This window comes from Diorhabda carinulata, chromosome 9 (genome assembly GCF_026250575.1).
Source record: "Diorhabda carinulata isolate Delta chromosome 9, icDioCari1.1, whole genome shotgun sequence".
NCBI lineage: Eukaryota > Metazoa > Arthropoda > Insecta > Coleoptera > Chrysomelidae > Diorhabda > Diorhabda carinulata.
The window spans coordinates 4207833-4222197 of record NC_079468.1 but is presented as its reverse complement, the minus strand read 5'-3'; the positions used below and the strand labels follow the sequence as shown (position 1 = coordinate 4222197).

Sequence of the window (14365 nt, the reverse complement as noted above, 5' to 3'; positions counted from 1 at the left end):
GCTCCTAAATTGTCCATGAATAAAGTCAATTTTATTCCTTCTTATCAATCTTAGAGTTGCCATTAATAGTACAGCTTGAAGCTTAGAACTTTCAAAGATAGAAGCTCTGTGAGTTCTAAATCAATCATAATAACACTACTTTGTTATTTTTTTGATTTTTTGGTATCCTTTTTAATTTTTTATCTGAAATAACTGAAATAAACCTCTAATAATTGTTTTATAATAATTTAATCTAATTCTCCATTTTATTCTTCATGTCAACTAGGTTCTTGTCACAAAAATGACAAGTGACAGACAAATTTGACGGAAATTAGACGTTCCTATAACTTTGAGGTATTGAATTTAACAACAAGATATATATCAAGATCTCTCTACACATATAAACAATTTTTGTAATTTCATATTACTCATAAGCGTGAATTTTTTGGTTCACTTTGTTATATGCTATTCGATTTGTTCGTTTTTCTTAAAACATTTTGAATATTTCTTTGTTCACGTATTGTGGTGCAGTAGTCACTTCTGATTTATTTATTTCAACATTCGAGTGTTTGAAGAAATAAATTTTTTATCGACTTCCCACTTAAAGATAAAAAATAGAGCATGATAATGAGTAGCAGCATTTTTTTTCAATCAAAGTTACGACTTTAAACTAACCGATATAATAATACTCTAAATGTTAATACGTTGACAGCAAAATACAGTGAATTCGTATAAATAGTAAGTTATAAAATATAGAATAATTGGAGCGGTAAACTTAATCAAAAAATGAAATGTTTAACACATCCACAAAATATATAGTAGGTTGAAAAAAATATACTGGGATGCTAGCTGCAGAAAAAAAAATAACATGAGAAACAGAAACGAGACACGAGTAGGTAGAACAGAGTCTAATAAAAAGGAGATTATACTCGGCTATATGAAGAAACTGAATTTATATTCTTGAAAATTTGACCAAACAGGAATTTCTTCTGTTCTATTCGTTCTGTTTGGAACTGGAATTTTGTAAACACTAACTATTTATAAAAAGCAACGTTAAAAAGAAAAACTTGACAGCCAATATAAAGAAAAGCATGTTACAATTAACTGTTTGTCTTGTAGCTTCATAAATACGAATCAGTTTCAATCTTCAGACAACCAAATGACTTTTACATGCGATAAACTAAATTTGATTTAAATTTCTCGTAGTCATCCCGACTTCAACGCATCGTGCACCATCACCATCATCGCTGCTCTACATTCTCCAATGACATACCCACTAGATGGAGCCATAAATACTTGAGTGACTTAATCCTGTCCAACGAGTGTTCCGGTATCAAGAGTGACATATATTACTGGAGGAGGGGCCTATTGGAGATAAAGTGGCTTGTTTAGTCTCACTATAAATTTTGTATAAGACTTGTTACAATGTAATCCCAACGTTAATGAATATTGGAAAGGAGAGGTTAGCTTGCGGTCCGTCAGCTGGAAATACTAAATAAGAACTATGTACATATATAGGGTTTTTTGAAATTACAATTCAGTATAACAATTATTCTAGATTTCCTTAAAGTTACCTTAAAATTTGATTTCAAATACCAGTAAAAGAGAGACTGATGAAAAAGTATCGGTAGATAACGCAATCGATTGTGTGAGTAGCCCGGCGAATATCTTTTTTTTTTTTAAATTCATTCCCGAGTTTTCGAATAAAATTGAAACATATCTGAGGAAATAAACAGTTTTAATTAACTATGCGGTGATGTTAAATCGTTTTCTATTCGGGTTTTTGTTCATCTGATACGGGAAGTAATCATGTGGATGAAGTATTAATTCTATTTGAAAAAGACCTTTTGATTAATTCTCGCTGCAAATTAATTTACCTAACCTCGGTCGCTCGTTTGTGACTGACATTCGAAACTTCAATCGATAATTTCATCAAATATTCCGGACCAGGTTGCCTTATTTAATAAATATGTGAATCGAAATCGACTGTTTCTGTGTGCAGTTTTTTTGGTTATTATATGAGAAACTCTTCGGAAAAAAATTGATAATTTTCCCCCCATTAGAATACTTTATATTAAGAAATGGAAACTATTAGAATTGAATATATTTCTGGGTATGAAGGTCCTTCTACAAACCAATCACTTCATTTTATAACACGAGTTAGCAGGGATTTTGTTGCTAGTTCATACTTTCGGAAGTAATCGGAGATGAATTTTTCTATCAACATGTTACAGAAGATGAATCATGGACATACCAGTATACCTTAGGAATAAATCTATAGTCAAAATAATGGATTATATCCGGTGGGTGTGATCCCAAAGAGTAAAAACCATTATGGGATTCATAAGATGGTTTTATCTTCATGGATTATCTAGAAGCAGAAAGCAATAAGGCACGAGTTACTTTATAAAACTGTTTCAGAATAGTCTGAAACTGAGTATACAAATCATAAGCTACGCATCTCTCATATAGTAGCCCAGAACAAAAACCTTAGATAAGCAGTACTAGATTTGCTCCCTTTGAAGACCCTTATACAAAGTGAAGGGATAAAGTGGATTATAAAGGCATCTAAGGAATTGAATATGAAGTCCGACGATCTGACTGGGCATCTAAGAATTCTAAAGAAATGTGAGGTGCTCCTAAATATGATCACAGATGGTAATTTTATCAAACTGTGTTCTACCAAAAACGATATAAACATTATAAGAAGTCGACAGTAATAAACAAATGCAGAGATTGCATTCCCACAAGACCCATCAGTATTCTACACTAATGGCTCTTAAATGGGAAATAGACAAGTAGGGGCAGGAATATATTACTTAGTGACCAAACATACGTATTTTGTTGTGCAAAACGGAACTATCTCAATGTAAAGATATTTATCCTAACAGATAATAGAGCAGCCCTTCAAGCATTTGACTTTTACAACTGTAGTCAAAACTAGTATCTAGCCATTGAAATCACTGAGAGAAAAAATCTGCGCAATCATAAAACGTAAATAAACGAAGTGAAAATGATTTTTTTGGACTACACAAATTGTTAGCGCAAAACTTGATACAATTTGCCATTAAGAATAATTTAAACAATTGCTATGATGACAAGAAGGTAAAAAATGGAGTAGTTCGACCTGTTGGTACTAAATACACTGTTTACATCACCACCACACCAGCAATCACAATTACACCGTATGACGCGCGTTTCGATAACCTAGTTATCGCCTTCAGAGACTCCTCGAGGTAAACTGTTTACCTTTGGTGAAGTGGTGATGTAAATAGAGTATTCAGAGTCGTTAAGTAGTTGTTGAAAAAAACATAAGCATCGATTTCTTCTTAATACTTTGGTTTATGTACTTTGAGCTGTAGAGGTTTGACATATGTTTAACCAACATTTTAGGACTTGCTTGGTTGTATTCGACCCCTTTCTTGCAGACTGTTTCTTTACATTATCCTCCCACTTCACATGGAATTTGCCACGTGTCTATGTGTCATGATTGTGACTGGCAGCGTGATCGGCAATACCTGATTTTCCATTCCGTTCATATTTCAAATGAGCTATGTGCTCTTTAAACCGAACAATAACGGATCTCTTAGTCTGCCCTATATACTTTCCATCACAATAACCACAACTTATTTCATATATACCACTCTTTTCCAAATTTGGTATTTTATCCCTCTAATGTGTTGTTGGATTTATAAACCAATTTTAAACCCATTCTGGAAAATATTCCTTCCAATCCTTTTGTATAAAGGCGATTGAAAGGTATCAGAGCAAATTCTTCTTGTTTTTCACTTTGGATTTGGAAAAAAGTGATTTAATATAGAGATGTCTTAAACCTATGACCATTTATTAACCTTTTTTCATAACCGTTGAGTACAGCTGCATCTTCAGTGAAGGACTTTTCCTTATTGTATCTCTCGATGGTGAGTGGAAAGTGAATTAACCGATGTACCAGGAGACTGGCCATCTTATGTTGGATACATCAAATTCTAACCTATGAATAATCCTAATTATTAAAGTATCTAAAAATGATGTTTTGGATGGATATTTTGAGTTGAGAACTAAGATGAATACGTCTACTTTTACCTTCCTCGTATTGAATATGGCGAAAATATCATCCACATACCTGTACCATACCGTGGGAAAATACTGAAACTCTTGACTGATTTACTTTTCAAAATGACTCATGAACAGTTCAGCCATAAACGGTGAAAGGCAGTTTCCCATTGCTGTTTCTTCGTGTTGCTTGTAGAATTCGTTGTTGTACTAATAGTTTTGTTCCATACATATTTTTGTTACCTGTAAATATTCTTCTATCACATCAGCTCTCAAATTATTAGATCTCAGTAAGTCCTCAAGGTACACGAAGATCTGCGAAATCAGTACGCTGGGAAATAATGAATTTACATCAAAGAAGATTGAAATTTTCCCATCTTCAATGTGTTGATAAATTCTAACAAATTCTTCTCTGAAAAACTCTCAGGCTTGATGGGTAGGTTTTCGTTAACCATCTGGAAATATTGTGTCAAGTCTGCCTGTCGAATAGGTTTTAATGGTCTTGTGCTAAACGATAAAATAAAAATAAGCTGCAATTTGTAGAATTTGAACTAATTATAATTGTAGTAGCAGTAAAAATTGTCACCTGTCGATAAAATAGTAAGTGGGCTAACACCCCCTGTCAGCTCTGCTGATTTTAATGCATTTTTTATATATTTAAGTATATTTTTACAATAATGGTTATTGAATTTCTGTCACGATGGAGCCTTTGTAAATATTCGATATTTATATAAGTGTAAGACGCTATCCAATTTCTGACGGCAATTATTTGTCAGTGTTTGAGATTTCTTTTGAGTTGTTGTTTCACGATATACTTCTCATTTTAAGCATCTAATTTGCTAAATTGGATTCTTTGAATTTTTTACAGTTGAGAAAATATTCCAGTATAACGCTTGAACAACTTTATTAGTTTGCGTTATTTCTCAATAACTGAATTACAAATTTTAAGTTCCTAGGAGAGACACTGAAAGTACTCAACATACAACTTATGTCTATAGACTCAAGCTCAATTCCATAAAACATTTTGTAATATTCAATTTATAAGTTGTGAGTTATTAGTCTGACGATGTTTATTTTCCGTTTCAACGTATTTCGTTTTGTGACAGTCTATTGAATTCATGCTCTACCACAAAGAAATAATGTTTAATTGATGAAAACGCAATTCTTTAGCCCAATAATATCTCCTGTTTGTTATTTCAATGTCTTTTTACTCTGGATGTTATAAGTAAAAACGAAAGTGGTGATGATGTAATAATTACTTTTCATCATGAATATATATGACTGTTCAGATACAAATTTAACGAAATGTACTTGAAGAAATCACCAATTAGATTCCATTTTATTAAGATGTCCGACTTTATGGGTTTGTTTTATTATGGTGTTGTACAAAGCGAGATAAGAAGACAAGTAGCTAGAGCAAATGAGATCACAGGATTCTTCGCGGCGATATTAAGATCTATACATCCGAAACAAGCTTAGAAATATCAAAAATGAAACAGCTCTTGGAGGTAGATCTAGGGAAAAACACTACTAGACCCAGAAAGAAACGAAAACATCGAACCATCATATGAAGTAGAGATTAACGAATGGATATCACTACTTAAAACATATAAATCGAATGATAGACTGGTCAAAATAACAATGAATAAATCTGTAAATGAAATACGGATAGAGGTCGAACAAGAAAGAGGTGGAAGTAACAACTTAGAGCAAGGATGAGGAAAAATATTAAATTAGAAACAGACGATAGACCAACTATGGAAAAAAGAAGGAGATGGTAGTATATTAAGTGAAGAAAATTGAAGCTTAAAGAATGAAATAGATAGAACAAGTGCTAATTTGATAATTACAACCAAGGTGTAAAATGACCTAAACAGATCAGTAGTTACAAATAACACTAAGTGAGATTATTAAATCGCATAATTTTCTTCATTTTCTGATTTCTGGAATTTAACATGTACCATATCTCACATTATACCATTTTCTCTATCTGTACTGTATGAATTATGATTTTAGTTGAGTCTTATTGTCCCCGGGCCATCGCTCCTTGAATGTTTCCATTAATAGTTTACACGAATCCATGTAGCTCACCACGTCTCGGCACTAACGCGTCCGTCTCCTCATTCCTTTTCTGTTTGTTGTTCTTCTGCTTACAACTTTGCTTTTTAGGACTAAATCTCCAGGGAGACACATCAAAAACTCGACGCCAGGTCCGTACTCATTTCATTTTATCAGAATTTTATTTTATTCTAATTTTTTGTTGTTTATTCGCTTTCTATACTTTTACTCATTTTGTAAGTGGATTGAAACCTGTTTTTATTTTGCTTCTCATTCACAAATAACGATTTATTTCATTATTTTAGAGGCATTTTTTGTTCCCCAACAAAGTTTAATAAAAGTTTGTGTAGCCTTAAGCGTTTATTTTGCCATATTTCGATTCATGATTTATTAATAAAGTTAACCTTAATCAACCAATCAAATATAATATTTCATATTTAAGTATATTTTCTAAATTACACATTCGAACACTATAAATTTTCTCTGGATGATTACGTATGTTCAAGTAGTGAATTTGACGATATAAATAATTCTACGCCTCTATTTGAAGGCGAGGGACGGCTCATGTCCAATAGTTAACAATCCTAAACCTTTAAAGAGACAACTTGTACAATCTAAAGATAACAAAAATAAATTTTTCAATCGATTTTTCAACAAAATGTTTAACTCGATGAAACCGTTTGCCAAAAAGAGACATTCTGAAGAAAATTATCATAAATTGTAATTATTTATTCAACTCACTCAAAGGAGGCATGACATCTGACATAAAAAAAAACTGTAATCAATGTTCGAAGTGCACTTCTACACAATTCCGGAGCTGCGGAGGCTATTTCTTTGAACTTGGAAGAACATTTCAAGATTCTGCCTTAATCTTCTAATAAAGATTTTTTTACTAAATTTATGCGTTATAATTAAAAAATCTACCAGTTAATTGGAATAGAATTTGTAGGAAATTCAATCTAATACCGAATATATAAAATACAGTTCGTTTTGTCTCTGTACAAAAATCCTCGAATCCATTCTTGTTTCTAAAAAAGAAACGGCGCAGAAAACGTTTTGCGAATTTGCAAAATATTATATCTGCAGAACTGCAGAAAAAATGATTTCATAATAATGATAGAAGTGGTACAGAAGATTTTCTACCTACTATTCAAAGAATTTTCAGTTAATACTCGTTGATGATGCACTGCAAATCATTGATTGAAATTATTTTTAGTAATTTCAGACAACTAAGTTCAATACTTCCACTTGATTACATTCCATTTATAAAAACAAACCCTCCCAATCTGCAATATGCTTTTCAACATATTTCCTTGTTTCTTTTCCATGTTATTATTTCTAGTTATATACCCGACACAATGATTTTTCCAGAACAGCGTTGGGATTAAGGGAAACTCGACGAAAAAGAAACATTCACAAGAAGTGATGGTAGTCAAAGATGAGCCTCGGGTCATATTTTCATGTTTATGTCGATAGGTCAGCTTGTGGTTTTTCTTCAAACGGCCTTAACGACATTTCAGACACGAGATAAGCTGTTTTGTAGGAAGTGGTTTATACAGAGGCCGATGGCAAGGGCGGTCTAATGTAATCAAAATAATTCCACCAAAGATTTCCCTAGAGAGTACGATACTTATGGAAACGGTTGTTTTATACTTCAAAAAAAAAATCCTCGTTCGAATATCTGATACTATGAAAAATAAAAACAGACGGTATATTAAATCCGCACTCATTTCTTGCTGAGACGATACTGTGCTAGTTGAGTAGTTAGATGATAATCAACTTCTTCATTATTTGTGATTGTAACAAATTCACTTAAATTTTCTATGTAACAAAATTATTTGTGATTATTTTCGATCTTCTTCCTAGGTTTTGAGTAAAAAACTGTACTTATTCACCCAGAGTATGAAATTTGTAAAAGTTCTGTAAATCGGCTGTCACTGGTCGTGACCTGAAGAAAATAAGACATAAATCTCATTAAAAATTTTATTTATTATAAACTACGAATATATCAATCCAATTAGTAGCTCGTTCATTAAAATTATTTAGTAATTTGTTACCAATTACTTCATAAACATGAAACAATATTATTTCAATTAGCAGTTAGCAATTAACGATCTATTGCAACAAATGTTGTTTATAATCTCTTTATATTTGTGAATTATCGATTATAAGAACGTCGTTTAGTTTTGTTTTTCGTTCAAAAGCAGCATAAAAATTATTTTTATATTAAAACGAATCAATTTTCTTCCATAATAATCTATTTATCCTGTTATTGAGAATAGGTCTACTTAAAGTACGTGCAGTAAATCAATCAGAGTCACTACAATACACGCAATACGTATGTCGATAAAATCTACCTTCAGATATAACAAATCCTTGAAATAACCGTCTATTTATCAAAATCCCATTAGAACCAACCAAGCCTCCGAATCCGACGCCATTTTATTTCCTCCTATCGTACATTTTTCCCATTTTTCATTTGCAAATTCACCACAAGAAATCTCTCCACATACCCTTGGGAGAATAACAGCGAGATGGATACGATCAAGTGAGTGCAAGTGACAGTTTTTCTCTTAAACAAAACCTCATTATATCTTGACTAAATCAAGATGCACTCGCTTTCATTATCCACTTCTGTCAGTCAGCGCCGGTCCATATTTCATCCGACGCCAACTTCAGGTTTAGCACTCCTTAGAGACATCGAGGAAAGCGTTAATTCCGACGCAGAGACGAACTGAGAGGAAACGCGCCAATAAAAAGAAGAAAATGGTAATAACACGGATAATTTAATTCGTTTGTTGCTTGCGTCGAACTATAATAAATATGATTTGAAAAAAAAATGGGGAAACGTTTGAAAATACAATTTTTTAGTATCATATTATTGAATCGAAGAAGTTGGATACCATATTTTCCACATTCTTCAACGTAACTAAAAGTTTGTTTAATCAAAGCATTTTTTAATTAAATTTTCACTTTTAACTTTATTAACTCGAAATTTCGCTTTTGATTACAATACAATCATGATTCAATAAAAAAATTTGTGATTAATTCAATACTAGTAATATGATGAATTCACTTTTTTCTATAGAATTTTCTATATAATAAAATCTTCTATTCTGCATTTGCAATATTCTACGAGGGTTGTTACTTAAGTTCTGATTTATGGCAACACTGATGTGGATATGACAAATCTGACGTTTGACATGTTTAATGGTGAACTTACTCAGAAGCTATTGTACTACGAGTGCTATTAGACTTGTTTACAGATACTTGAAACGTTTATCTTATTAAAAAAAATGTAATTAAATCGAAGCCAACATTTTCATGCCATGATTTACTATGACTTTCGTCGTGGATTAAACCAACAGCAGTATGTCGATAAACTCGCATCGACTTTTGGTGATGAAGCACTATCTCGAGCCACAATTTTTCGCTGATTTTCCGAATTCAATCGTAGTCGTACTTCGCTACAGAATGAATCACGTGAATATCGTCCAAAATCGGTTGATGTGCCAGAAAACATAGTGCAAGATCGTCATGTGATAGACCATGAGATTGAGGCATACTTTGGCATTATTTTCACTCGCATACATTGGATAATGCATGATTTGTTCGTGTTCAATCAATTAAATCGCAGTGCTTCAAACGACGTCTATAAGATTGTGACATGTGTTGAATCACGGCATATAAATCCGAAACTAAACAACAATCGATTTCGAGGTAAATGGTCGCCGCTTTTTTCGAAATAACTAGACATGTCACCTAATCTAACCAGCATTTATTTGTGTTCAAAAAAATAGGGAAACCAATCGAAGATGGCAAATCATGCTGCACCACGACAATGCGGGCTCTCACACATCAGTTCAAACAAAAACGTTTTTGAACAGTGAAAACATCGTACGTCGTACAGTCCTTGTTTCTCACTCAATGATTTCTTCTTATTCCCGCAGATCACAAATAAATTGTGAGGTTAACGTTTCTCAACACCTGAAGAAGAAGTTGAAGTGTTCAAATCACTTGTTTTGGAAGTACCTCAATCAATGGAAGAAATTATTCGATAACTAGTTCAAACACATGTGAAAGTGCATTAATCTTAATAAAGAATATATTGAGAAACATTTGTATCCAATTATGAATGTTTGATTTCATTTGTCTACCTTGGAACTTGAGTAACAACACTCGTATAAAAAGACTTTCAATCAAATCAACTTAATTCAAACCATGATCTCGTAAGTTCCTTGTTTATAGGTACTTTTGTCTATAGGGTCAATTAAAATGTTTTTCACCCATCATCCAAATAAAATCCTCATGACTCGGAAAATGATTGTGTTTCTTATCTGGCTTCCATCCCATACATTGAACCAATCTACAGATCACAAAAAACTCTATAGAAATCTTAGTATTAATCCTGTTAATTTAGACATTCGAAATTAGATAAATTCCCATCAAGCTGAAAATCAGTAAAATTTTTCAAAGTACGATTGAACATAGAATTTGAATGTGCCCCATCATTTCCGTGTATGGAAAAAATTTTATTCAAGGGCAAAGGTCAAAAAGCTGAGTTTTTCGCAATTTTCAGAAAAAAAGTGAGTTTTATCGTAGAAATACTTCAGACAAAAATTACAGATTACAAAATTATCTACAAAAAACGTATCAATACTTTTTTTCCTACAAGCCACTGTTTCTGAGATATAATGATTCAAAAAGTTGTAAAATTTCTCGTATTTAGTGGTTGTTGACTGGTGGGAATTGTCATAAGTTCATCAAATGAATTATCAATTGACAAAGATGTTGCTAAAGTTCGACAATCTTGGTATGCAGCTTTGGTATTTCTCGTGCAATCATTATCACCATTAAATACGACAGTAAATCTTAAACATTTTTAACGTTTACAACTTTTGGAATCGTTATATCTCAGAAACGGTGGCTCATAGGAAAAAAAGTATCAATACATTTTTTGGAAATAATTTTATGATCAACAATTTTTGTCTAAGGTATTTTTATGACAAAACTTGTCGATAATCGCGAAAAACTCATTTTTTTCACCTTTGACCTTGATTAAAATTTTTTTCCCTTCAAGGAAATGATTAGGAACATTCAAATTTAATTTTAAACAATTTTACTGATTTTCAGCTTGATGGGAATTTATGTAACTTCACTCTCATTTTTTAATATAATTTGACCGGACTATATGTCTTGAGAGAGATCTCAAATTCAAAAATAATATCCAAGATTCTTGGCGTGACCATTAATGCGAATGCAGTACACAACATCCATTTATCTACTAATAGACGGACGACACGAAATTTACGGTTATTTGTTGTCCTTAAAGAACATTCTTAGTTTACGGTGATATTTGCGTCCCAGTCGTGGCGACAAGAACGCTGCGATTAGATCGCCGTATTGAAAGTTCTTCGCACGTAGCTACTCTTTAGTGTTTTTTCACTTCAGTTCCGATCAAACTATGAAGAATTTCGATATATAACCGAAAGCGAAAAAGAAGAGAATATAGTATTCAAACAGTTACCGCAAAGAGATTTACAGACAGTTTCACATATTTTTTATCTTCTCAAAAGTCACGAAGAAAGGCTTTTTCATACTTTAGAATGAATGTGTCTTCATTTGTGTTAGAGAAGGTTCACACAGACAAAAATCAAAATTGAATGACGCCATTTTAGTATTCTAGTATTTTAGTATTTTGTACTTTTAGTAACAAGTGGCGAATATTTCATACTGCCATAAACCTGGATTCCTATTCTGCAACTTTCATGATTCCAATCTGCCTTTTACATAAATTTGTTAGGTTGAGGGATGGTTTCAGATTTGGAGATATTTCCATTTGCGATATGCTAAATATACCAACTGTAGGCACAGTTGCAAGTAAAAGTGAAAAACAAATCAGAGAAACGAAACGTGGTCAATACGTTGCTGTTGAAATATCGAACGACGCGTTTGAGGCGCGGTGTTGCGGACAGTGTTTTTGTCGCAACGTGCCAAAATCACTCATATAAGAGATTTAAAAATTAGTCGCGGTCGCTGGTCGCAATCATCGCCATCTACATAACAATCAATGCAATACATCATTGTGACCTGGTTAGAGCGTTCGTATCGCGCGATTATGACACAAACATGGCCGTACCATCAACAAAACTGCCCCACAGAGATCAAGAAATATTTGGAGTTCCTTGAATCTATCAACTTATATGAAAAAATAATTTGTCCTGTAATAGTCTTTCCAGTATTTTTTTACTTTCTATATCTATTCCGATGACCAGCGCTGTCGAGGCACGTTGAGCCGAAATAAAACAAATTTGCGCTGGAAATATTCATTTGAGAAGCTTCCGGCAAGTCAACACTCACTTCTGTCTTGGAAAAGTTATCTAAAATAATGGCGATGAAAAAGAAAGGTTAACTCGAAGAAGCAAACAGGAAGGAACAATTGACAAGTGACTAATCTCCAAGAACATATCCCATAAAACTATACTACATCTATTTTAGACTGGCAGTATATTATAGAAGCGGATACCACATGAAACGAAAAAAAAAACAAATTAGATATATGGGAGAGAAAAGAAGTATAATCGTCATCATTTAGGAGCCTGTTTCGTTAACTTCTGGACATAAACCTTTCTTAACCCAGATTATTTCGCGCTGTCGTCACCTGTCTTGGTATCCTTGGAACGCCTTTCTAGTAGTATCTTTACACCTTTTATCCGACATTCCTGCGATATGGGGAGTCTAGTTCCACGTATTCTTTGTTCTTCTATGCAGTTCTTCGTTTTGAATTTCATCTCGTGATGCACTCTTAACCTTAGAAGAATATTGTAAGGGAAAAAGGAGAAAGAGGTATAGAGAAGAAGGACAAACCAGGAAATAAATAACCTGTATGATGAAGAAGAACGGCGGTTTTAAAAAGAAAAAGAAACACGAAACAAGTAAGATCCAAAAAAAGATAGTATGTCTAGGAGTAAGATCTAATGATGTAATATGCCATTCGGCGTGTTTTGTACCCCTCTCCGAGGAGAAAAAACAGTGATAAAAAAGCAGATTCTCGTTAACAACTTTTTTTCTTATCGCTGTTTTTTTTATAACTAAAATATACTTTTATTTGGAGTGATAGATTGAGGAAGAAATCGAATCAATTTTGAGGTTTTATAGAATTTCATCGAGTGGATGATTGTGGCGTGATACAACGAAGAGAATGCGGAACAGGAAAGAAGGTGACGGCGAAGGCCTAAAACTGAAAATTGGTAGACTGTTCTTACTTATAAATGAGGCTTTACTTGAACCAGGTCAATATAGGCGGTGGCAAAAGTAAATTTTATTTATTTATTCATATTTTCAGGCTGACATAAAATATATTTATCATCAAGCAATAAGCTGTTCTTTTACGTACCACGTTTTTGGCTTAAATAATATTTTGCCAGATTTTTTACGTTCACTTCAAAATTGAAACTGTTTTCTTCAAATTCATCAAACAAAACGGAATAAAAGTTTGATTAAGTGTATGAACTATAATCATACATTTTTCTTAAATTGCTAAGGTCTTTTTTACCATTGGTTAGGTTAGGTTCCAAATCATGGAAATGTAATCTACCTATATCAGCATAGTGAAGGGTCTAAATCTTTTTTGATACAAATATTCCATCTCTGTGTAGAAGAAAAAAAGCCGTGAGCAGCAGAGCTCCATCACGAAAGTCGAATTTTTCGTCGAATGAAGAATTTAACTAATACACAAACAAATCTTTGAATAAAATGAATTTCTTGGAAATGATATCAATTCTCAATCTTATTTATTTATATGGAAAATTTGCTATTCCTCAATAACTTTTCATTTCACAAGTTAACTCTCTCTCTCGAATGAAAATTCATAATTTCAATAAACCCGGTGGTCTCGAACCTTCTTGTTCAATTCCAATTGACAACAAAGAAAAAATTGTCATAATGACAAGAAATTTCGAAAATGGGAAGTAAAAAAAATCACCCTAGCAACGATCATACTCGTATTATTCATTAAATAGGAGGCGGTCCAGTTCAACAATTACAACGATCAAAATGATTTCGGGCGTTTTGTGCTAGAAGAACTGAAAAATAAAACTTTGAACTTGAGAAAGACAATTCTTCAACATCACCCCTACTTGCATGCGAAGTTCGAACCCTCTAATTAAACTTTTTCTGGCCAAAAAATAAGAAAATATAACAAAAATGACCATAAAATGGAGAGGGGTGGAGATGGAAAGTTTCGACCTTAGACAGGAAATCATCTCGCAACTAA

General features: G+C 32.8%; 1 protein-coding gene and 1 long non-coding RNA gene across 2 annotated transcripts in view; both read left to right on the top strand.

The window, feature by feature from the left end:
* The window catches only part of LOC130897878 (spondin-2), a 374292-nt gene that overhangs the window by 163321 nt on the left and 196606 nt on the right, over positions 1-14365 (top strand). The gene's annotated exons all lie outside the window — the stretch shown is intronic.
* LOC130897879 (uncharacterized) lies at positions 640-1531 on the top strand. Its single transcript, XR_009059802.1, has 2 exons — positions 640-717; positions 1186-1531. It is a non-coding gene; the product is annotated as an uncharacterized LOC130897879 (long non-coding RNA).